We start from the raw sequence: 24,408 nt of genomic DNA, 5'->3' as shown, positions 1-24,408 counted from the left end.
TGACCCTTTACGTTTATCAGAGCTCGTTGATACAAAGGCATTCTCGCTACCAAGGGAGCGCCGCAGCATATGAACAATTTTGACTAATGTAGGAATAGCTGAATGTTGCGCGTCTATATTTATAACTTTTTTTTTAACGAATTCGGCTGTATCTACGACGTGAACAGCTGCTCGAAATCATTTCTTCGGTATAACATCAAGAACTTGTACCCACGATAAGGCCTGACCCGGGTGGACTTACTCAACTTGTTATTTTTGGTTCCTTCAACGGGAAACAGCATAGCCACGAAAACCTCATAAATCTGTCACGATTAAACTTTCAGCGTTGCCCACATGTCTATGACAACGATGGCAATGCGCTCAGAGAAATGCAGATTAGTCGCTCAGATCATCCTACCCCCTAACTTAATGCTGGCACCTATACCATATGCGTACTCGTTTATGCCCACGAGCCTTCAATTATTTTAGTCTCGTCGAATAGTGGCGGCATCGACGTTGAGTCTCAACTCGAAACACCGTTTAAGACTTCCTAAAGTCGCTTCCGCATGTCGTAGAATACCAGCAATCCTTTTCAAGAAGTACGCTTCCGCAGAACTCTGTCACATCAATCAAGACGTACTCGGCACACGTAGTGTAATTTTGCAGACGCGTCAGGCAGCGAGCTTGATTCTTATCAGCAATAATTTTCCATATCAATAATAGCCTCATTTTTCCCGGACGAAAGGCACGTTCCTTCGTTCAGTGTAACTGTAAAATACTACGACAGACGGTGCTTAGAAGTGAAAACAAAATAGAGTACTAATCTGCGAGCTTTTGGTTTAGCAAACAGGTAAGCATTGTCAGGCAAATGCCACATAGGGCCAGCAGTTTAAAATAACGCGAAGCAACAAACCATAGCGACGAACGAGGCGTTCAGCTTTTCAGGCACGAGAAAACCACGCAAAGCTTCCTGTAAAAGAAAATACGAAATATCGTGCCAACAGCAGCAAAACCAATAGAGTTCGTTCGCCATCCCGTCCTTCAGCTGCTTCCAGCATTGCAGGTGCAGCGTGCTGCATGGGGATATTTGAAGGCCTGGAAGTACATGCGAGCATCCATTTACTTTGCCTGCCGTGTGCCGACTGAAGTCTGTCGACGGCGGAAAACATACTTTTCGTCACGTCTTCTTCGTGGGCGAAAGGAAGCTACAAAAGCGCGAGTGCTAGTACAGCTGCTACTATTTCTAGATTCTCCTGGAAATTCAAGGGCACAGCGTAAGTTTGTAGCAGCGGTCAATGCATTCTTACAGTTTCTTCCGTTCCCCCTTGCGAGGGCTTCGCCAGAAACAGCAGGACCTCTTTCATAGTTATAAAGGACCGCGGTCATTGATGCTGGCCGTATGAAGGTCTTTTCTGCGATTTGCAAACTTTGTTCAGTTGACAGTTCAGGACTATCGGAGGTTACGGAGCACTTACATTTTGTGGCACGAAAGTCCCGGTGAATAGGTGAAAACTACTTCAATGACCTACTTTTTGGCTTGTGCCTGTTTGCCTAAGAAACGAGGAGCAAGGTATTATTTGGCAAGTCAGATATCGGTTTATATAATTAAATTGGGATTTTCAATATCCGGATTCTATACATTTTATATGGACCAGCATAAATCGATTCACGAACTAATTCTATGTTAGTTCAACGTAGCTTGATCACGATTCCAGTACCTCGTACTTTAATGATAAATCGGAACCACAACGAAAAGTGGTAGTTTTAAAAAAAAGACAGCATTTCGTATGCATTGAAAAAAACTTTATTGTGTGAGGGCAAATATCTGCGAAGGCAAAGTATCCTAAAAGCTGAATGGGTCCTGCTGCTTTCTGCCTCGCGGCTTAAACAGAGGACTATTACAGCAAAACCAAGCACGGATGTGCCCAATTACGTTCAGTATTAGACAGAATGAAACGAATCTAAGAACGCTCAAGGTTTTTGCGGGGGCAAAGTTTGTATGTTTGTATGTGCTTGCGACTGGAAACATAAATGGCACAGATATTTTTGCTGGGGTGACTTTGTACGTTTGAGATGAATCTAGATCCACTTTTGTTTGCCAAAATTACATACAACCGCTTGTGATATTAACGGAAGAATGTGGCTTAGTCGACCCCGTAATTATCTTATACATGCGGATACATCATCTCCTGCTACTGTGATTTATAGACTGTGTACTTTGAAATTAGGAACCAGCTAAAAATCTGATAAACCGATTTCTAATACAATGTTTATACTGTTTATACAGAATCGAATACAGGAGTTAAAAACAATTCTCTAGTAAAACGTCATTCTCAGCAAAATGATGGGAACAAGTACGATAATGGATGACGCGTGCATAACAGCACCTTTCATATAGAGAGGTACGCTATCCGTAAACGAACATATTTTTATAGCAAGTTCTCTTTTTGTATGCCGTGCTCTGGCTCGTGGTGACCTGTTCATAAGTGACAAACGCACTTAGTATCAATTTACGATCTTATTTTTTTTTATTATGTTATGGTAGATTTCTGGACGTATCGCGGGATGGCTGATTACATCCAAACAGGAGGTATCGTTGACCCCTTGGCAAATAAAGCAGTTTACTTTTGCCAATGTTACCACTGCCGTCATTAACATAAGACACTCTCCCCGCACGCACATATACATTCACTCACATCGAGGTACACTGCCTGAAGGAAAGCCGTCCCGTGATTATTGGACCAGCACCATCAATGGCATGTGTATAATTAATCGGACACTCGATGGCATGGACAATAAAAGTAACTGGATTATATATTTGAGTGTCTTGCCAACTTCTTCCTCGACAATATCGCTATGGATCACCGCAGCGATTGCTGTTGCAACGCTGCAAGGAGGAGGCTTAGGAAAATTTCCTAAGGTTAATGTTGACCGTTATTATAGCTGAGAGCACGCCACCAGACCTCTTGTGACGCCTGCTTAACGATCGCCCGTCGTTGCCCTTGCTAGCAGTAGCATTAACCGCAACAACAAAAACAACAGCTCGATGGACAGAAGTGAAGTACGATGCACCAAAACAGTTTCCGCTTCCGGTTTCCTCGCTGGGCATTGCCTCCGATATCGAACTCTATTTCATGCCTGCTGCCTAAATCGAACCTTAACCTTAACGCAACAATTGGCGTCACCCGCCTGGCCCTGCCCCGTTTGTGCGTCGTGTGCCTTTTGCTCGTCGACTAAGACGAAATGACCGTCCTTATACGCTGTTTCTTTCTTATATGTCGAAACACAAATGGCTTTAATTCATTCAAAGAAACGCTCTTCCTGTGCTTTACGATTTTTTCGGCTAGTTCGTTGTATCTCTACCGATGGTAATAGTATTCTTGGTCCAACGGGAAATATTAGTTGCGTAAATTTGATCGGCAGGGGGTCACCAAACCATCTCACGTAAGTACCGTTCATGTCCATCCTGTCGTTAGATATTCATGAGCTGTATAGAGGGGCACAATTTCTGCCCTGCTGTGAGCAGTTAAGCCCTGCAACCAAAGATTTTAGTATTGTGCATCTTTAGTAGCTCTACAGCGCTTTTAGGTTATCTCCAGCGTTCAGCCTTCAGCATTACTAGAGGCACGGGCGCGGTCGAAAGAAGAGTAAATGGCGTTTTCTTCGATTTCTTCATCTTAATTTCGCTTACAGTTGAGGACCGTGAAGACTCCGCAGGAGAAAATACAACCTTTTCTGAGAGAATCGATGATTATAGCCACTACAACAATCCTTCGTCTCTTGTTTTTTTATTCTACCATACTTTCTTTCAGTCGACATTAAAACACAACTGACTTGGCCCTTGGCTTCGGTGTAAACTAATAGGCAATTTATAGAAGTGAACTTTCTTTTCTGACCTAAAGGCTGAAAGTCGGGCAGCAAATCAAAGTACGATTACCGACTGCGACAACCACGACAAATCTTCTCTCAGTATGGTTAGATTTTTATCTCCAGTTATAAGGGCTATCGTGTCCTGGGTGCAGGACCTGTAGTCACGCATGTGAGCCAAGGTTCCGTTCTAACTAATCGGAAAGGCGGCTCTGATTGACACGGATCCTTAGCCTTGGCATTTATCAGTAAATTTTCAGAAAGCCGACCGACAAAGACGCGAAGAACCATTGACTGGCATCAGAATACGAACATCGATCAGCCGAAGATATAGAATACAATTGTGAATTGCAAGGAACACACAGATGTTTATCCATAATCTTCACAGTAAACTTCAATAATCGTCATCATCACTAATTTTTGCTATTCAAAATAATTTTGTTAACCGTTTGTGATTGATTCCTCTATTTTTTTTAGCTTCGCTTCGATTTTCTCTAATTACACCGTTTACGATTTCCGTTGTTTTTACAACAAGGAGAGCCGCTCCTACAACCGTCCCCTCTAAACATCGTTTTCTCCAGTCCTACGTTTTCTCTTTTTAAGCTATTTGCTTGCATTGTTGTCATTTTATATAACCGTTTCGTACCTCACATTTCCCTCCGTAGCTCAGCCTTCTTCTCGCATGTGTTTTTGCTGCTTTAATCTATGTAATCGTCCTGGAAAACTACCACAAACCCAGCCGATTAGTCGGCCCATTCGATCCATGTAAGAGCAATCGTTCAACCTCGTTGGAAGGTTAACGTTAAAGAAAACGAGACAAAACAGTGAACGTAATGGGAGCGAACGGGTCTACGGGGGTTTTTTGTTTCGCTACTTCTATCGGCGCCGCTTCTGTTTTGAGTGTTTTCGCTGCTGATATAGAAGTTCGCCGAGTTCTCCAGGGAAACAGGGACAGGCTCGAGTGGCTCGTCGCTCCTCATCTCTCGTAACACTGCCCTTCTCTTACGTTCCTTGTTCATACACAGAGAATTTTAGCCACCGCATTCTGAAGTCTATGACCTAGTCAATCTTTCGATTGAAGACTGAAAAGTTTTATGGGGAACGCATACCCAAATTTCAAAGCAGTGTATTAATCTATATAAATAGACTTAAGCTGCTTTCCTGCATCGACTGTACGACCAGCGTATTCCTGCGACAGCCGCAATGACTAGACAGATAGCCTAGGGTAGAATGTTTGTTGAGTGCTGGTTAAGTGCTTACCTTTGACAAGATAGAAAACGTAAAGACAAATAATCAAATTAGTTAGTGCTAAAATAATGCGTCCACACAAATCTCTTGATAGGGAGAGTATCAAGTGGTGCCAGGAAGCAACTTCGGTTGCAGGCCAAACGAAAAACGCCGAAATGATAACTATTACTGCTGTAGGAGACGCCACTACGTTTAACTTAACTATATGTACGCCTACATACTACTTGCACGACAACGTCAGCGGGAACAGCTGTCATTTTATTGTTCCACTCACATGTGTCATTCAGTATCTGTTGTTTTATTGTCTTTCGGTGGTTGTGGGCCTCTTGTTGTACCGGGGTTTTGTACCCGTGCCTTTGCACGCCACCAGCTTTGGATAGCTATGGCAATAATCGTCCCAGTTATAACGACCACAATGCAAATCAGTGATATTCAGACCCGACAGACCGTGGAAGCGCAGCCCAAATGATACGAGGACTTTGTGCTCAGCTTAGTTCCACATTAGACCGAGTTGAATACCGCGTTTAGGACTCTACTGAACTCGGAAAGGTCTAGCGGTCTGAGAAACTGTTTTTTCGGTCTCGACTTCTACGTCCAGTGTCGTCATTAGGCATTGCATTAGACGGTTGGCTGGCTTCCAGAACCGTGTGTCTATACCCGGATTCGAACCTAGACCACGATGTGTCCCTAGGTAAGTACGCTAACAATCAAGCTATCAGATTCCAAAACATTGCTTTCAAGTGGCTTTCGCTTGTTTTATTGGTGAATATCGTGGCTTTTTAATTTAATTTTTTATTAAATTAGATTTCAGCTTAGTTCGGCCGTTTCTTGCTATCTCATGTTTAACCTGCACGCCGAAAAAGGCCTATTGGTAATCGAATGCAGGATGCATCAAAGAATAGAATTGGGTTTAATAGTACATAGGATTATCGCCAGCCACAGCTACGCACATAGCAACTATTGCAAATCGGATTGATTATACTACTGGTAATCATTTGTTTTTCTAATTAGGAAAAACAATATTTATGTCCTTGCCCGTCATCATAACCATAGACGCTACTAATGAGATGATAATATCTGCATCATTTCCTTGACCTATCCGTATTTCCTGCTGCCGTCGCTCTCGTTCCACCTACCAACAACGCTAAGCTATAGCGGCAATCAGAAAATGGTCCGATCAGACGACTAATGCATAGTAAGATGAATGCGATCTAACTCTATAGTGTTCTTCTGGTTGAAAAAATATAATTGTTCATATGGCAGCTCTCGTGAGACTTCCGTGTTCTCGTCGACAATTCAATAGCAGACAAACGTTCGACTTGGCAGCAAAGCACTGGCGTAAACTATAACGAATCCTAAATTCTTCAACTCTAGCTGCTTGCAGGCCTATCCGTGCATTATTCGATTGGGTCTTCTCTATCCTCGTCGTTCTTCCTAGTCGCGCGGTGCTATCCACTCCCGTCATGGCACCAAGTGCTTCTTTTACGATCTTCATCTTCATTTTGTTTGACTAGCTCATTGTCTTCTTGGTCCCACGGGTTCGTCGCCTGGTTTCGTCGTGCAGTACCTTTCGAAGCGCCTTCCAGACGACGCTTTGTAGGCAGCCAGTCAGTTAGCCAGCACATTGCCCAACACTAGTATTACAGCAGCTTTAAGGATGTTGATGTCGTCCTATAGACGTGATCTTAATAGTCTGGTGGCGCCGTTTTCAATGGTCCGTTTTTTTTTTTATTTATGACACAGTCGCCAAGCAGTACCCGTAACTTTCTTGGGGTGTCCGGGCTCCTGGACTTCACATCGGCGGCAGACACTGCCGCCGATGAAATCGCAACATCTTATGCCTAGCATCTGCAGGCGCACGCGATCCCGCAAAGCGGCAGCTTTCACCGTGCACCGAATTCGAAAGCATTATTGTCAATGGATCACGCATGAAGCGGACGAAGACATAACGGCATCAAGCAGTCATAAGACATGAAAGAGAGCAAAAAAATAACCACTGTAGACAAAACGAATTAACGAGAAAGCACCAAACAACTGGTAAAATGCGCGTATCTGTCTGAATGTAAAACACCTACGTACATGGTATATACAGAGGTGTCGGTCGGGCGGGCGGCGCGCATTATTCTCGGCGTTGTTTTCAATGACAAAGTTGTCAAGCATGGTTAACCAGTGCGCTTCTCTAAGTCGCCGTTTGACAGTCCAAGATCAACGACAATAATAAAAACAACAAAAACACGTAAATTTCTATTGCAGCTAATTTAAAGGACGTGAAACAAGCATTCTTTTGAGAGGCGCGTCAAACAGTCACAGCCAAAGAAACCGTATAACACTGACAACAAATGACATAATGATTCTATAACGCTGTTGTTGTTTGCTATAGAAAGGTATATCGATCATAATTGTATGTGCTGCCGCTGTAATCGTTAAAAGCAGATGAGGGAAAGACGTTTGTTGTCCGTCTCCCATCGCAGCAGCAGCAGTACAGAAGTGTTGCCTCGGCTGCCATCAATTTCTACAGACTCCAAAGACTAGATCTGAACAAAGGAAGCGTCGTTCAGTACTATTTTTGTGCGTTTTCGATGCCATCTTTCTGCGCGCCCCTATCTAGATAATGACATCTTGGAAACATCGACAATATTTTCAACTAAAGGAGCATTGTTAAGACGGAGCCAACCGAAAGGCCGCTAAAAAAAAGCCACGCTGATCGCGCTTACTTTGAGTCCATCTATTGCACTGTGCGAAATTAAAGCTTATCTAGTAAAAGCCGTGTACATAAAAACGAGCACCATACATACATACATACATACATACATACATACACTCTTCCTCAATTCGTTTATCCTACACGAACCGATGCTGTGTGCAGACAATGTTCTGCTGAAGACAACGATCAAAATTGTCACAATGGTAACTATAAGGAACGATAGGTCTTATACCTATCTTTCACGTTCTATACAATGTATATAACGAGCGTTTACTAAATATTATATAGTTCATCTCTCTTATTCAGATCACGTAGTCAACTTAATGCCGAGTTGAGTAATTCGGCATCAAAAGCCTATAGGTCTCTCCTCGACTTAGCCTAAACTTGTTAGAGTCGCCATCACTCCCGCAGGTTTTGCTTCACCTTCACGTCATCTTGAGAACGACACAGCGTTGGCGGGTCAACTAAGACGATCACGGCAACAGCAGCAGCGGCGACGGTGGGGGGGGGGGGGGGGGGGTGTTACCAGATAAATGCAACATATTTGAAACGTCAGAACAGCATTTTGGTCACCTTGTTGTTACTTGAACTTTGACAAATGTTCAACTTTAGCTGCGAAATCAAGCACGATTCACACGTAAGGCATATAAACAGGTTAGACTTCCTGTGAATTTTTAGTGAGAATGGTACGCCCTTCTTTTTTGATGATTATTAGTTGTTAAGCTTATCATTATAACTGGCCGTCGAGTACTCTTGCGGCCAAGCAGAAACCTGCTGAAATAACCGTATATGTTGTCTGCATCGAAATGTTATCGTTATAAAGGCTTCACACTGGATAGATTGCTCAGACCTTGTCAAGGCTAGAGTCAAGCATCGAAAGACAGCTCATTCATTGCTGACCAATAGACGAATTTGGACAACACTGTTCTAATATGTACATATATAAATGTTCGAATGACAATTTAAACGTGAAATTGTTGAATGACAGAAAAATCGATTGAAAAATGCTGTTATTTTTTGCCAAATAATAAGTGTTTTTAAATCTGTTAAAGGCCTTTGCTTACGTAAATATGCTGGGGTCTTTCAAAAACAAAAATTAATTCCACACAGAGTTATAACGAATCACAAAGCTAGCAACAGCAATACAAGGTTAGGTACTATTGCAACTAAGCAGTCTCTTTCCACGGTTCTATCGAAATCAAAAACCAAAGTGAGACCTGGTCGAAGAGCCAGTCGTTTGTTTATGAGGCGAACTCGCAAACATCCGATACGCATCGAACTCAGGTACATACGTCCTACATATGAGGCAGGCTCCTCTAGTAACATCCGACGGTAGCTTGATTGAGACACCGTGATGCAGCTCTTAGAGACGACCATTAAGAAACGGACCTTCCATCCATCACAGGAAAATCTATCCTACTGCTGGCCGTCTAGACACCCGCGACCTGTATTACCTATATCGCATTCCGTTTATCCATTGTGAGGTATATTCAAGGGGTTTTACCTCTTTTGCGACAGCAATAGGCAGTATGCGTTTAGCTTTGATATTGTAATTGAATCGCGTACCGAGGCACCCAAGCACCAAAATCCATCGCGGAGGGAAGGATAATTACAAAGTTAAATCTTGCACTACGTCGGCTGTGTTTCATTATCACCGGTTTATCGGCGTATTATATAATACATAACCACTTGCTAAATGGGCTGCCCTTCGAATTTGAATTTCTAGACGACTCGAGATAGCTATTGGCATGGCAATTACCGTAATTGCCAAAACGTTCGTATATGCCCCAGCAAATCCCTTTTGCCGACTGATTTGAGGATAACCCATACCGTATTACCCAACTGCCCCAAAAGCCTTAGGCACTATCATCAGGATCATAGTACCAGCAAATGAACTTTAGCATCTTCCTGATCCCTGAACTGAATGCGCATTATCACCAGGCTCATATCAGTATTAATTTGGTCGCCCATCGTAGCCGTCATCACCGTCTTAAGCAATGGCTTTCATTTGCCTGAAACTTTATCTGGCGCTTTTTTGTCTACTATCCTGCAATTAGTTATTGGTGGCATGACACAATGCCCATCTTCATCTGGCCATAGTCTCGTCAACATCTGTTTTACGTTGTTGTCCATACGCTTCTGGCCTTCGTCATTAGACCACTCGCTATGTGTCGCGTCACTACACCTAACAATTAGTTAATAGCTTGGTTAGCGAAATTTTTCGTTTTCTCGTCGTGTCTACGTCAACTATAATACTTTCACTTCAGACCGCATCAACAAACACGACGTACGTACGTACGTCTAGCTGACAGCTCGTAAAATCTACCGTGACACATACGAACGTTAATGGCGCGGCCGATAAGCCGCTGCTACACCGCTTACACCATCACTATTACCAGGAGCAAATCTATCACCAGTTAGTTAGTCGTTTTTTGGAAGCTCCGTCGTCATCGGCAAACGACAATGACGATGACCTTGCTTCAAATCTGTCGCGTCGTCGATTCATATTTCTGTCCGTATCTGGGATTCTCGTGCTGAATAGGTGTGCGGGTGAGTCTTAGCGGATCATTTAATAACAACGGGCCTAATACGTGCTTAGCTGACTCCGTGAAAGTGTCGCTCCCTGTCTCGCAGCAGTCCCGTTAGCTGACTGACTTCGAAACACCTGACTCCGTGACCTGACCCGTTGTCATCGTAGCTCCGTTCCCGTTGGCATTGTCAAGTGACTAGTAGCTGGGGGCTGCTGGCAACCCTGTCAGCACGAGCAGAAACTGCACCGTCGCCAGTAGCAACCTAAGCGTAACGATGGCAATCGCTGCGCCAATAAACAACAACAGACCTTGTGCGCTCGTGGTGTGTCTAACAAACAGACAAACGGTCACAAATGCAGGTCACCTTAAATCATCAGAGTCGTGAAATTCCGCTGTACGAGCCCTGTATAGCAGTGAAGGCGCTGTGGCCGTGGGGATGATGGTGTTCAGGCCGATGTGACCGTAGCGTGGGTCAGCCAGCAAGAAAGCATTGACGTGGGATCCACAACGAGGATGAACGAACAGGCCTGCAAATGATCTTAGCACATGGGAAGCATCTAGCCCGCGGAAGGTAAATTGGCAGTGCGATTGTAAGCTATCCTGGTTCTAGATAATAATGACGGTGATGCTGATTATGTTGCAGAATACTAAATATATCGCCGAAAATTCTGCATTCCTAGCTTCTTCTAAACGGGTTGCTGATAGGCACTGGGTGCACCAAAAGTAAAAGCGACTCGCGCATGAGATTCCACTTTGTTTCGAGTTTTTTCATATAGATTTTTTTTCTATGTCCTCGTCTATTGATTTGAATAAATGGCCAGTCAAGCTGGAGGAAAACGGTTAAAACGGTGCATTCTTGAACCAGTCCTCTTTTAAATTGCTTCTGTATCAAATGTGAGGTACTATCCGAGCTCTATCGATGCCAGATAATGACTTGTAGGCGGGTATACGCATCTCTACACCGTCTATAGGTCTGGCCCATGTCAGGATAGCGCAATTTTCTCCAATTACTACGGTTTTTCTGAAACGGTCACCTACTATATGTACATCACAGGCATTCAATAGGAAATCTTGCTTAAACACCTAAAAATTATCCCCACAGCTCCTGATCCCATTCGTCTCCTCGGGTTGAGATCTGTACCCCTTCACTGGCTCATCCAGGTACTCACAGTTTGACTGATACCGTTCAATGTGGCCTAATTACATTCTAAGCGCCGATAGCCGTGCGTCCTTGAATAACAGTAGGCAGATTATAGAAAGAGACTCAGACAAAAGCGGGACTTGTGTAGTCACGTATATCTCCGGTGCGGTTACATAGAATCACACAATGAAGCAAATGGCGCCTACCGCTATTTAATATACTGTCTGTCATATATACGCCGTATATAATATACGCCGGTGTTCCCAGTGCATCAGAGCAAGCAATGAGACCAAAGTGACAACGAAAAAGGAAAGCAAAGCCGATAGCTTACTATTCACAGACGAGACAATATTTAGATATTTCCAGATAATTTTACGCTGGTAGTTGTTGTTCGAGTCGATTATGAAAAGCTCGGCTATTGATTACATACACTCGCCATTTTTTTCGAACACAGTCATCGTATGGCCTATAGTAAAGTAGCAGTTTTATGCTGATAAAACGCTACCAATTGGTGTTTAACAGCAGATTTTACCTGTACATGTACCGTTTCATTATAAATCTATATCTGACCACATACGAGTAGCACTTTCATTGCAAACGGGGTCATAACGATATGCTTAAATGAACAATAGGGTTTATACGTGTTTTCATTGCTTTGGCAAATATGAATCAACATATTCTTGTTCGATAGCTGCTTTTATTTAATTCGTCGTTGTATAGCTGCGCCGCACAGAATGTTTCAGTAGGTACAACTTCGCCGGAAATATAGGCCGGCATAAAGTAAAATCCCAAGCGATATCCGCGGTAAGGACAAGTGTCCAAAGACTTTCTGGGGAAGTCCGCTGGTTACCTATACATGCTTCCGCAGACGTACATACGCCCTGCTGAGAGCCACTCCACCACACGAACACCGCACAAACCATATCTTCCTAATACACACGAAGCTTGACGGCTAGATAGCTGTTTGCTGGACTAGAACTACGGCCTAAGTCGACCCATCAACCAGGCCGGCGTACGGGTCGTCCGAAAAGTGGCTCGAAAATGTAGCTGGCAAGGAAATCACGCAAGGATAGGCCACAACAACGATAGCATCACTAGCGACAATAACACTAATAGCGGTAACAGTAACTGTAGCTACACCACGTCGCATACAGATGTACAACGGGGGCAAAGATGGCGCGCATCGCTGAAACGAGTGCCACGAACGGTCAGCCGCATACATAATAGCGCGTATAAAGAATATTTAGAAGACGGACAACCAAACGCGCATAAAGACCAACATAATAATCTTGCCTCGCGAGCAGTGATCTAGAGCTGGCAGGTGGCTAGACGGCGAGGTGTCTAGTGGAACAACTTCGCTTTCGCGCTGTCTCCAAGGGCAGCAACGGCAACAGCAAGTAGCGTATCAGAAGCGCAGATATGATAGAAGTGACAAAGAAATCACTACTGTTGATATTACAGCCGCTGCCACCGGCGGCACCACAGCCTGTCACATAAAGAGGAGCCAGCGACTCCAAGTGTCACCATGCTTGTCTTCTTTCGTGTGGCTTGCACCATATGGTTAACCATACGTCTGCTTGAGCCCACGGTGCTACTTGCCGCTACGACCACAATCAGCCAATCACAATGGATCAATTGTGATAGGCGCCAGGAAAATAATCGGACGAACCGACCAACGTAAGCGCCATATATAACAGTACAAATAGAACGTACGTATGTTTTAAATTAGCCAAAAAGAAGAAAGCTAACGGCGGCAGTCCCCTGATCACTGCAAAATAGTTCGAGCTAAATACTAACAAAAGTAAACTCAGAATTGCGCACGATCATCGTAGCAGCAACTGCAGTTTTATAAGCCCCGGCCGTAGGGGGCAACTATTATGAGACGACATTGGTTTCGAGGGTGGGAAGCTGTGCTATGCGACGGTGGTTCAGACACTGTCTGCGGTAAACAATACGATATGATATGACAATTATCTTATAACGATCGTGACGGTGGTGCCGGACATTAGCGGATAACAGAAGGAGAAAGTACTTTGCCATGACATGATTACCGCAACAAAGGCAGAAAACGCTACGCTTACCCATTTTCTAATCTGTTACTCATAGCGGTATTACCGCCACGTTCTAGATAACTTTCCATAACATCTTGGCTGATGGTAGTGGTTGCAGTATTCAATAGAGTTTACCCTCACCACGACTGACATCAGCTGTATCATTCACGGACACGGTAATTATCGTAGTTGTGATTCCGTATTGAACGATCTTCAGCAGTAATGTACAGTGAACATATCCTGATAGATAGATAGATAAATAAATCCAGATAGCGAGGATCAATGTATTCAAACAAGTAAATAGCTTGGTCAACGTGGGTCAACTAGAAGGGTTTCGTTTGTAGGTACGAAAGTCTCTGCCTTTTGCCAGGCAGCAATATTATATTAAGTTTTACCTTTAAAGTGAAATAGGGCCCACATTGAGGACAACAGGCAGTGCGACACCGTGTTCAAGCCTCGTACCTCATCTTTCACTATCTGAAAAGGCAACTAGGCCTTGAAGTTTAACTCTAAATTTTTCATACCCTTCTGAGGCAATATATCCGGGTTAGTTTGCCAATAGCATCCGCCCTAATGTCGCCCGGTTTTTTCCCTGGACCTATTTGTGTACAGTATATATCCTTAGAAATGTTGGCTAGAAGGAATGGTTCGTGTGTTGAGACTACAAAGAGATCCTGGACGTAAAACTTGAAACATAGACAAAAGTCTTTTCGAAGCCTGCAACCATAGCTGATTCAAAGTGGCTTATCAGACATATGTCGACTGTAATGAAGGGAACAAAGCCGCCTAAGCTCAACTTGAAATGGTCAATATTTATACTTACCATATATGTATGTATATACATTTTTTTATAAAATTATTTCTTGTCATATCGAATAAATGTCTTTTCTAGCTCCGTCATAGACAAAACGTTCAGTTATTATGCCCGACAGATAAACTTCATCTCCTGCCTATTTGTTATTTTATCTTAGGCTTACATCAATTATATGTGATATACATACATTCGATCTTGATAAAAGAGCAGAACTCAACAGGCGGCATGTGGAAAGGAAAGAACACACTATACCTTACCATCATCTAATCATATAATAGTAACACAGTCTGCCCTCGTGAGTATTAGCAGGAGACGTGCCCGAATTCATAGCACCTACCTTGTGTCTCGTAAAGACGAAAATCCAATTTCATTTTGTCTATGCTTTTTGGTCCGACCTTGTTTCTCTCCTACTTGTTCTTCCGGGCCACCTAAAAGCACAGATCACAGGCTCATACAGCCCTTTGTGCTAGATGTGATCAAAGTAAAACACACTTCTTGATTCAACAGTGAAGCCCTCGGCCTTTCAAACATTACTTCTTATATACTCAACAACTGAGATATATATATATATAGGAGCTCAAAGGACTTGTATGTATCTAGCTGTGTACGTTGTGCTTACGATACTGGTTAAACCTCTAATGTAAGCCTCCGCAGTAAGTTAACTTTATCACTAATTAGCGGTGTTTTGGGCCCAGGATCACCTTAAAAAGGTCCACCCGTCACGTCTAGTTATTATATCCTATAGACCGCGCGTGTATGGCCCTATGAGACGGAATCTCGTTGGTCAACATTAAGTGGATGACGGCTCTCTTAATTAGGAGATCTCGAAGAAAACTGTTTTTTCATATAATGGTGAATTGCAATGTCCGTATTATTATATACTCGCTTATTTTAAATCATAATAGAAAGCGTCTCATCGGCTGTTTTTTCTTTGTTTCTCCTATGAAAAGAAGCTTTTCTCGCAAGTAATTCAATAATTAGTATTTTGGAAAAACGCCTTTCTTTTTTTGGACCTAGTAAAAGTAGACCATTAATAATAAATAGCCAATTCAGCATTGTATGTTGTAGAATTTCCCATGTGTAGGAAAAGTTCCCACGATTTGCTCAACCCATTTGTACTCGACGCACTTGGCCCATAATTTCAACTTTTACATTGCACCGATAAAGCAAGCAGTGAATATTCCTAGACTATGTATTCCTTCGAGCCGAAAAATCGGATTTCCTCCTTGAGATATCTTTACGTATAAGCCGATATAAAATGGATAGGTTTGCGCCGTAATGACCATAGACTGGCTCTGGTTTCATCAAGTTAGGATCTTCGCACAAAAGTACGCATCAGAAACAGATGCATAGTTGATGCAGTTACATTTTGTCCGTAGAGCCTCTGTGTAGATCAAGTGAGGGGCAAAATGATCTCGACAGCAGGCATCCGGTACTTTAAGCGAGTCGTCATCGACCAACCTTGAACGTTACGTTTCAAGAATACCGACGTCATTGTCGGCTTGCCTTTTTGATTTCATCAATTTGCCCTTCGCGTTTATTTAGTACATGGTAAGGTTATATACAACGGGCCATATTGGAAATAAGACGGCTCGATACACCCTATCTGCAAGGTAACGTATAGCGTGTACATGATAGAAGGATCTGCACGTTTTATGTTGCTTAGCAAAGTCGCCGATTTCTTAGCCTAACATAGATTGATAGTTGCATTGTAGCCTATTTATGACCTCCTTAAATTTTGTTTTTCATCCCGCTCATTTTCGTTGTCTCTTTGATTCTTTCCTTCTTTTGTTCCCACGGTTTGCCTAACACATTTTACAGATTAAATAGCTCCATAACCTTAAAGCCTAGGAAATTTGAACGCATTGTCGTGTGTAGTCATCGCCTAAAGAATCACACATTTATGTAACTTGAACAGAGCGACTTGGAAGACCAAAATATCTCAAATGTATGCCGGTGCCTGTTGCCCATGTATCCCGCTCTTAAGTTGAACAAAAAGTAACTCATTTCATCAGCAGGGCAAATTTATTTTCTCTTATTTTTCCTACGTGTACGTTCTCTTTTGCCACACATTCGTTTAATGCCGTTGATTAATTGGCAAGCTCAATTCAGGCGGCAAACATTTATTCTATAGACTCAGAATTATCTTGGGCGGCGATATGGTATTCTGACAAGACAAAAATCGATATAAAGACATTATCTGATATAATTGCATCAGTGTAAATAAAAAAAATATGTAATCAAAATTATTAGAACCACATAATCTTACCTATTCACTGAAAGACATTATCTTATTTCTCTTACAACTTAAACTACATTATTTCTTCTAAGTGACTAGGCCAGCTAAAAAAATTGGCCGGTTCGTTATGTTTAATGTTGCGTCGTATCCAACAGATTGTTCAGGCTCTAGCTAATCCTATTCCAATTCGAGTTACTGTATTTGTGTTCACTATTGTGGTCAGACCATAGCAGCGTCCAGGGCAGTCGTGTCAGGCTAAAATGTATCTTTACCAGTTGTCCTTATATCAACGTTGGTACTTTCTGTCCCTTCCCGACAATGGATAGGTTGCCACTAGTTATTATACTAACATGAAGAAACTACAACGAACGTTGGGAGTGGTTTTTACCCAAGGCTAAACAAGAGGATTAGCCGACGTAAGTTTTTCATAAACAACCGAGTATCGGTTAGTAAGCTCTTTGGTGTATCTATATACCACCATCCCCAGCTAACGAGCGTCACTTACTATCACAGCGCGCTGATTCTAACATTTTTAAGCAATCAATCTTTGCGATCAATCATTTATATTGATACCAGAGCGGCAGAAACCTACATGAAGAACAAGCCCCTGTATGGGGATGTTGATGTATATAGCTAGCCCTGAGATGTACACAATAGCCAATCTCGAGAACATGTGATGAGATAGAACATTGGCAGATGAGAACGAATCTTCCGAGAGTTGTTTCTCTATGGAAAGACATGTACCAGATGCGATTGTCTAATGGCGTAATCGTCTGCGATCTGCCCAAAGCTGTACCACATTTTCTTTCGTCTATGACCTCGCTTATGAACGGAAGACAGTTGTAAAACAGAAGAGATTCATTGTTTTCGTTTCTCGTCTGGTTGATGGGGCAAAGATAAGGCTATTTGTTTCCAATCGACTTTATTCGATCGAAATTACAATCGAAATTAACAGAGTGAAGCAAATCGAGGTGGTGGGCCAACCAGTGCTCAAGTGGAAGGCTTCAATGAAGACTGAACTGAATGAATGAGAGAAATGATCACCTCAAAAGGCGAAGTTCGGCGTCCCTTCCTCTTGCAGCTTACCAAGTAGAGAAGAAAATCTGAGTGCACTTTTTTCTGTATTCGATAATAGATTGATCGTTTCCTCTTTTCAGGTTCAAGTAATGCTTTATACACGTGAACTATAAACCCGCCTTAGCAGAAGTCGTCGAACATGTGGAGCCGGCATTCATCATGTGACCTAACCTAATAATCATGATAGGTAGGCGGTGTCCTACTTATTTACATTTTGATAGTGGTAGTATTTAAGCTGTACAAAACAATTAACCCACACGTGGTACCAATTCAACCCAAAAACCTGTAGAAGTCTGTCTAAGTGATTTAACCGTCACAGGTATCATCTGCGTATAACTAGACAAATACGTCCCACGTGTCCCGAGCACGCTATTTAATTAAGTTTACCTACTACTCTAGTTGAGGTACTGGGCAGCATTTTGTTATGCAATGGCACCTGATAAGCAATCGTTACTTAAAAATCTTCTAGTGACCGAAATACACTTTGGATACGCATACAGATTTGTCTTTCTTTGCCAGCATGCTGGTTCACTAGTGCCACGATTTGTTAAAGGTACGAGTGTAATTACGTGGACGCCAAACGGTATATACATATATATTTGTGCGTATATTTTACTTAAAAGCAACTACCGCTACAACAGCTGGCCACCTTTGACTGGGTCGCCACCATAAATGTCTGTTCGTCACCAGCTTAACGGTGGAGTCGGTGAAGCTTATGTCCACGGTCAAACCGCTTCCAGCAGTAGAATAGTACAACGACGATGAACAGACGTTTAACTACGAAGAACTTTTTAGCATGACAGAGACATCTTGGCAAGACGTATACCTGCCGGCGCATCGGGCGGTCCCGCGATCCGCAGCCAAATGCGAAGAAGCGACACTAAACTGTACGCGGCACCTTCAACGACTGATGTCTCTAACACCGAATCGCGTTTTGCCTATTGCTGGACAGTGCATGCGCAGGGCGACCTTGGTTCTTTCGTAATGGCAACAGCGACAACAAAGTGATGTTCTTCAAAGTGATCCCACGCATGAGACCATTGCACTGCGTCCATAATGTTGCGCCCATTAGTGACTTTCTAAGATGACAACTATTTTTTGTCTTTCATGGTGGCGCAAGAGTCGACCGTAATTTAGCGCGAATAACGAACGCTTAAATATTTTGAATTATTCGTCTGCTACCTGGGCCATTCGAGCGTCCATTAGACGGTTTGTTCCAAGCGTGAAACGAGGTGTTTCTACATTCGGATTCGAGCTCAGACCGCCACGAAGGACGAATGTTTAACGGTAGCCAAGCGGACATTTACTCCAAATATACGATAGCATGTAATTGTTGTCACGGACCACGGTGACATGATATAGCAATGTCCATAAACGATGCTGGATACACCTGCCAACTAACTGGTTTTATCTTGAAGTAGGTTTTACCCAGAATACGATAAGTGCCCAAATACCCCATGGTGCAACGTCTACTGTTAATCTATTGGCCGAAGAAAAAAATACCCGAAGGAAGAAAGTAACTAGTCGCCATGTACATTTCTTGTTGAACCAAACAATTTATTGTAATGCTCGAAACTAGCGCAAGAAAATGTCAAATTCGGACATTCTATAATAACAACCACGTAAAACAGTCTTGCTACCTTAGCAATAAAAACACCATTATAGCGACGGTAGAATGACAAATAAGCATTAACACTTATCGATGCACTTGTGACTGAAGAGTTCTCTCAAAGAAAAATTCTAGTAAAAACAAATAATTGTGTGTATGACAAACATCTATTTATCGTCACTGATTTTCATAAATATTTAATTATACCTTACCAAATAATAGGTTGCGGCTCGGAGCCACTGGGCGATTGCGTTCAACAATTTACACTGTTTTTTTTTTTTGATTGACTGATTGTTGATTTATCTGTTTTTGATACAAATTAGAAAAGTACGTTACGTGTCGAAACCTCTACAAACGAGTACAGTTTAGTAATAGCGGCCTTGTGGGCCTTCAGAGTGGAACAAGTAAAACCAGTTTATCCACTTCTGTCTTTTCAGGACCAGTCAATTAGGTCGTCCGTCGATAGCCACCGTGCCGAAATACGGTCCTGTATTGGCAAATACACAGTACCAGCTTGCCAATAACAGAATCTTCAAGAAAGTTGGTCTTTACTAAGCCATTATACAGCAATGATACAAGGGTATTTATGTATGTCTTTTCGCTAACCCAGTTGTGGGCTGGATTAGCGAAAAGATCATCATCATGTTGCAAGTCGTTAGATGATTCCAGAGCATTAACTAACACTAGAACGCTCACAATTTCCAAGCTTTGATTTAAGGCAATTGTAGGTATGTCTAGGTAATATGCTACTATATCAGTATAGTTCGTAAAATAAGCTAGAAAACCCAATTGACAAGGATAATTAGATGAAGTGCATCTACACTACGATTTTTCCTCTAAAACAGTCTCAATATAAAAATCACTATATGTTATAATTGAAAGTAAGATATTAGTTAAAGAGATAAATAGTTAGCGGATGCAAACGAATTAGGTGGTTTTTCCAGCGTAATTTTAGTAGAAGTAAGGGGCCGAATTAGAGCTGCTAGTGCTCCTTCGACAGTTAATTAATTTTTTCTCCAGTAGCAGAATTATAATGAAAACTAACGGACGAGCCAGTAAGGAAGCGGGAGCAACGATGATGGTTTGAAAGTACTGACAGGATCGATTATATTAGAGCTGACGCAAACGTTCGCATTTAGTCTTCTTTTGCAAAAAAAAAAAGAATATGTTTTTCTACTCTAGAAAAGGTAACGCTAGCTGCACAAAGGGGGCAACATCCTCGACCCAGCTAGCATTGCGCTCTATCAGAGTGTGAAAGCTGCAAGTTTATTTGTGCTATTTACGCTTTTGATCGATTGGAGCACAAGAATAGAAACAATCAATCTATCTACCTATATAATAATAATTATAATGGTTTAAGCTCGGGCAAGCTAATGCACGTAAAGATCTACAGGTTCGCAGAACTGCTCAAGTGCCCTGACTAAGCCAGACAGCGAATGCTTAACGACATGAAACGTCAAGTGTTAGGGCATTGGTAGGCCATCATATAGCGCTGTCCTATAGAGAACACAGATGTTATCAGACAGATGACAATGTTTGATAGTACGATATCAGAAACTCGTATCGATTTCAGCTATGCTTGCGTCGAGATCGAAACAATATGTTACGAAAGAGCATAAGACGAAGAACAGAGAGGAGAATTATCAACAAAACATCACTTAGCATTCAAATGTTTATCAGTCAGTCAGTCAGTCAGCCGGCACGTCATCAATTTCTACGTTCGTTCGTTCGTCTCTTGGATGGATTCATTGAAGCCGTAATCGTTGTCGTCATATTGTCGTAGTGACTCTCTTTTTTGGGGCAATGGGCTGGGCCAGCCAACGAAAAGTTATCAGTGTTTTGGCAACGTTACTCTTCTTGGCATTACAATTACTTTTACGACTACAACAACGAAATACTTCTATATAAAGTTTCCTTCGAGTTAGCGCCAATAGCTGCTACCTGTGATGTTGTAACACTACAATGATACACTGCCTGTATAAAAACGAAAAATTTTAAGCGTTATGAGTATAGTCTATCAAAGGAATAAAATTACTGCTTAATTAAGTTAACCTTTCTTACTCAAACGTGCATAGTCTTTGCGCAGAAACTTACGCTGAACTTTTACCTATGGTTCAGAAGTTTTGAAGACTGGGCAACAACGGACCATGACAGCTTTCGATTCAGCCAAATGGACAGATCTAACCCTTCTCGTTTTTCTCATTCGACACAGCGTACACTGTGAACGCTGGATCCGTGGTGCTGGAGATACGGATTGACATTTCGAAGATCTCTATTTTATCCATAGCGCTGCTTACCTTGTCTTAGCACCCAGTTTGACTTTATCTTACGCCCCTCTAACTCGAAGGCATATTGGGGCTATATAAACCGCATTGAACTTTGACGCTATTGATATTTGATAGTTCGTCAGTAGCTTATCGCTGTCCAGTCTAAACATCATCATCAAAGCCTTATGTCAACATAATAGCATAAAATGCCCGTCTGTATTTAGATATTCGACAAATCGGCCTATCCAGCCTATCGCGACTATATATATACATGTATTTACCGAAACAGTTTAGATTAGTCAAAATGCTCGGCCATTGTACTAAGATATAATTAGGAAGAAAGACCGTTTTTTTTTTTCTATTAGACAACACAAATCACAGCCGATTAACACACTTTTATAGAAAAAAAAATCAAGAGTACGAATCGGACGTTATCTTAGCTCGTCTTAGTTAATCAGCTCAAGCGTTTTACAGCCCCCTCGTACCCCAACAATGCGGTGCAATTCGATGGGTTCATTTTGCTTCGCCTATGTTGCCGCTGTGTAGATAACCGAAATAAATGGACAATATTTTTCGCGCGGCTTAACAACTTATAAGAATACAACGCTGCTTTAAAAGCATAACAAGAGATAGAAAAAGAAAATTTTGAGAAATAGATCTTAGCTACTTATTCCATAGTGCTCTAGATATCTTTCGACAAATTGTTCAATTACTAGTATATAAATACGTACGCCAAAAAAAAAAAAAATCGTCACCATTATCAGCTTCAACGTTTAATGTCGTTTTCATTGTTCCTCCACGGCCGACATTGTGAAAATCTAATGTGTGCCCGCTACGCCAGTCGTTAATGGCTATTGAGAAAATAACAAACAGTTCGACGGCGGCGGCAGTTATTGCTCTATGCTCCGTTCGAGCGAACAAATAGCCATTGTTGTTGTGAATCTGATTTCCCGCAAAGCTAGACTTCATCGAAGCTGCAATTGTCCCTTGGCTTAGAAATTCTAGCGAAAATGGATGGTGAACGTCATAAAAAATAGAAAAACCCTATGACAATAATTGAACTCAGCTTCAATAAGCCCTTGCTCGTTTGTTTACATTTAGCTCCCTATGTTGTCAGCATAGTCTTAGAGTAACATAATACAGTGGGCTAAATAATACATATGTATTATACTTTTCTAATCGAACTAGGTCTGTATATACATTCGGTCAGGATGTCTCGGAAGCGGTTTGGTGCCACGCAAAAATTCGATAAGGAACAGCTCTCGTCAAAAAATAAATTTGTACAATTTTCACGTTGAAGATTTCAAATTCAGGTCAGGGCATAAATTGTGCACTGAATAATGAAGTTACCTAGCTGTACATGATAGAAAAATGGAACCAGCATACGTTTGCAAGTTGCACGTTAGAAAAAAAAGCCTGTTCGTATTCGAAATAGTGCGACATACACGAAAATGATGCGTTGCTATAATCGTAGAAAGGTACTTAATAACAAGTGGCGGGTTAGGCATTCTCTAAACACAAACTGACTTGGTATAATTTGACAATAGTCTGCTTTAACACGATCTGTCTTTAGCTATCATAAGTGACCATTTGAACGCCTTGAGTATCACCGAATGATGGCACTGCCGATAGGTGACGTCAAATGTACCTACTGCCCTTACTGAATAACACTAGCAACATTTCCAATGTTACCTAAATGTGGTGACTTCGCATAGTCAGAAAATCGGTAACGTCAACTATTATCGCCCCTGCAACTATCAGTTGGACGACGGCTTCCAACGAAGACGACAGAAGCAGCAGCAGCAGCAGCAACTACCCCAGCGAGAACGGCAGCACAAGCAGGACAAAGGATAACACCTGGACGCTGATTTCCCCCCATCAACACTTCATCGTCTATCTGTGTGTCGTTCCTCCGGGAGCGCTGTCTGTTCGATGTTTCCCGCCATGTCGCATGCGACAAGGGTTACAGGGGTACAGCTGCTTACTATCGCACCTAGTGGCCATGCTAGGATAGCGCAAGGTCGTCCGTTCGTTCGGTAATTGGACAAGCGGCACCAGTGACAACAGCCATCTACACCACTTGCTATCAAGGCAGCGGGGACGACAGCGTCAGCACAAACAGTACAAGCTGAATTAGACGACGGCGGCGGCGGCGGCGGCGAAAAAGAAGCCACGGTGTAAAAACGCGATTCCAAATAATCGTTGTTGTTGTTGTTGTGTCATGTTACCTTGATCAGTTCTCAAATCGACATTCTGACATATTGACGGTGGCCAGCGGGCAGCAGCTAAGCTCCGTCGTAAACAAACAGAAGCGCCACCTAGCCGGTATTACGAATTTATAACGATACCAGTAGATGCTGACCAATAAAGATTATTTCCTACAAACAATGAAGAAAAGCTATACTGCTGCTGTTAACCAGAACTGTTGCAAGAATGAAAACGGTTTCTTCAACGTAAAAGGAGGTAATGCAAATGTATCTTCCAAACGGTATTATTCTATCTAATGTTCGGCTATAGCCTGATAATATTTGACAATGTTGGCAGCAGTTCTTCAGACTAAGCCGCTAATAGAGAATGAGCTGTCATATTGTTCGCCTAACTGGCCCAGGTAGACGAGTCACATGTGAGATAAACGAGGGTTGAATTTTGGAGGACAATGCTACTGGCAGAAGAACTGGCATAACTAGCCGAAGCAGTAACACTACTAGCAGTAATAGGAAATGTAGCATTAGCTAGAACAACAAAGCGGCGAAGACCAGAAAATATCGCTTAGACATCCTTTGTATCACCGTTGCCGTCCAATTTCCCCAATTTATATCTGACTGCTAACATTACTGTTTTGCGCATATCTTCCGCTCAGTCAGGACTACTTCTCGCACAA

General features: G+C 42.3%; 1 long non-coding RNA gene across 1 annotated transcript in view; it reads left to right on the top strand.

The window, feature by feature from the left end:
* The first annotated feature begins 9,128 nt into the window (after positions 1 to 9,128).
* The window catches only part of LOC111261616 (uncharacterized), a 57,216-nt gene continuing 41,936 nt past the window's right edge, over positions 9,129 to 24,408 (top strand). The window contains exons 1-2 of the long non-coding RNA XR_002681109.2: positions 9,129 to 10,900; positions 19,698 to 19,840. This is a non-coding gene — a long non-coding RNA (uncharacterized LOC111261616). The remainder of the gene's footprint in view (positions 10,901 to 19,697; positions 19,841 to 24,408) is intronic.

Source organism: Varroa jacobsoni, unplaced genomic scaffold, assembly GCF_002532875.2.
Source record: "Varroa jacobsoni isolate VJ856 unplaced genomic scaffold, vjacob_1.0 scaffold_573, whole genome shotgun sequence".
Classification (NCBI taxonomy): Eukaryota; Metazoa; Arthropoda; class Arachnida; order Mesostigmata; family Varroidae; genus Varroa; species Varroa jacobsoni.
Note: the sequence above shows the minus strand (reverse complement) of the source record. Positions and strands in the feature narration are given on the sequence as shown.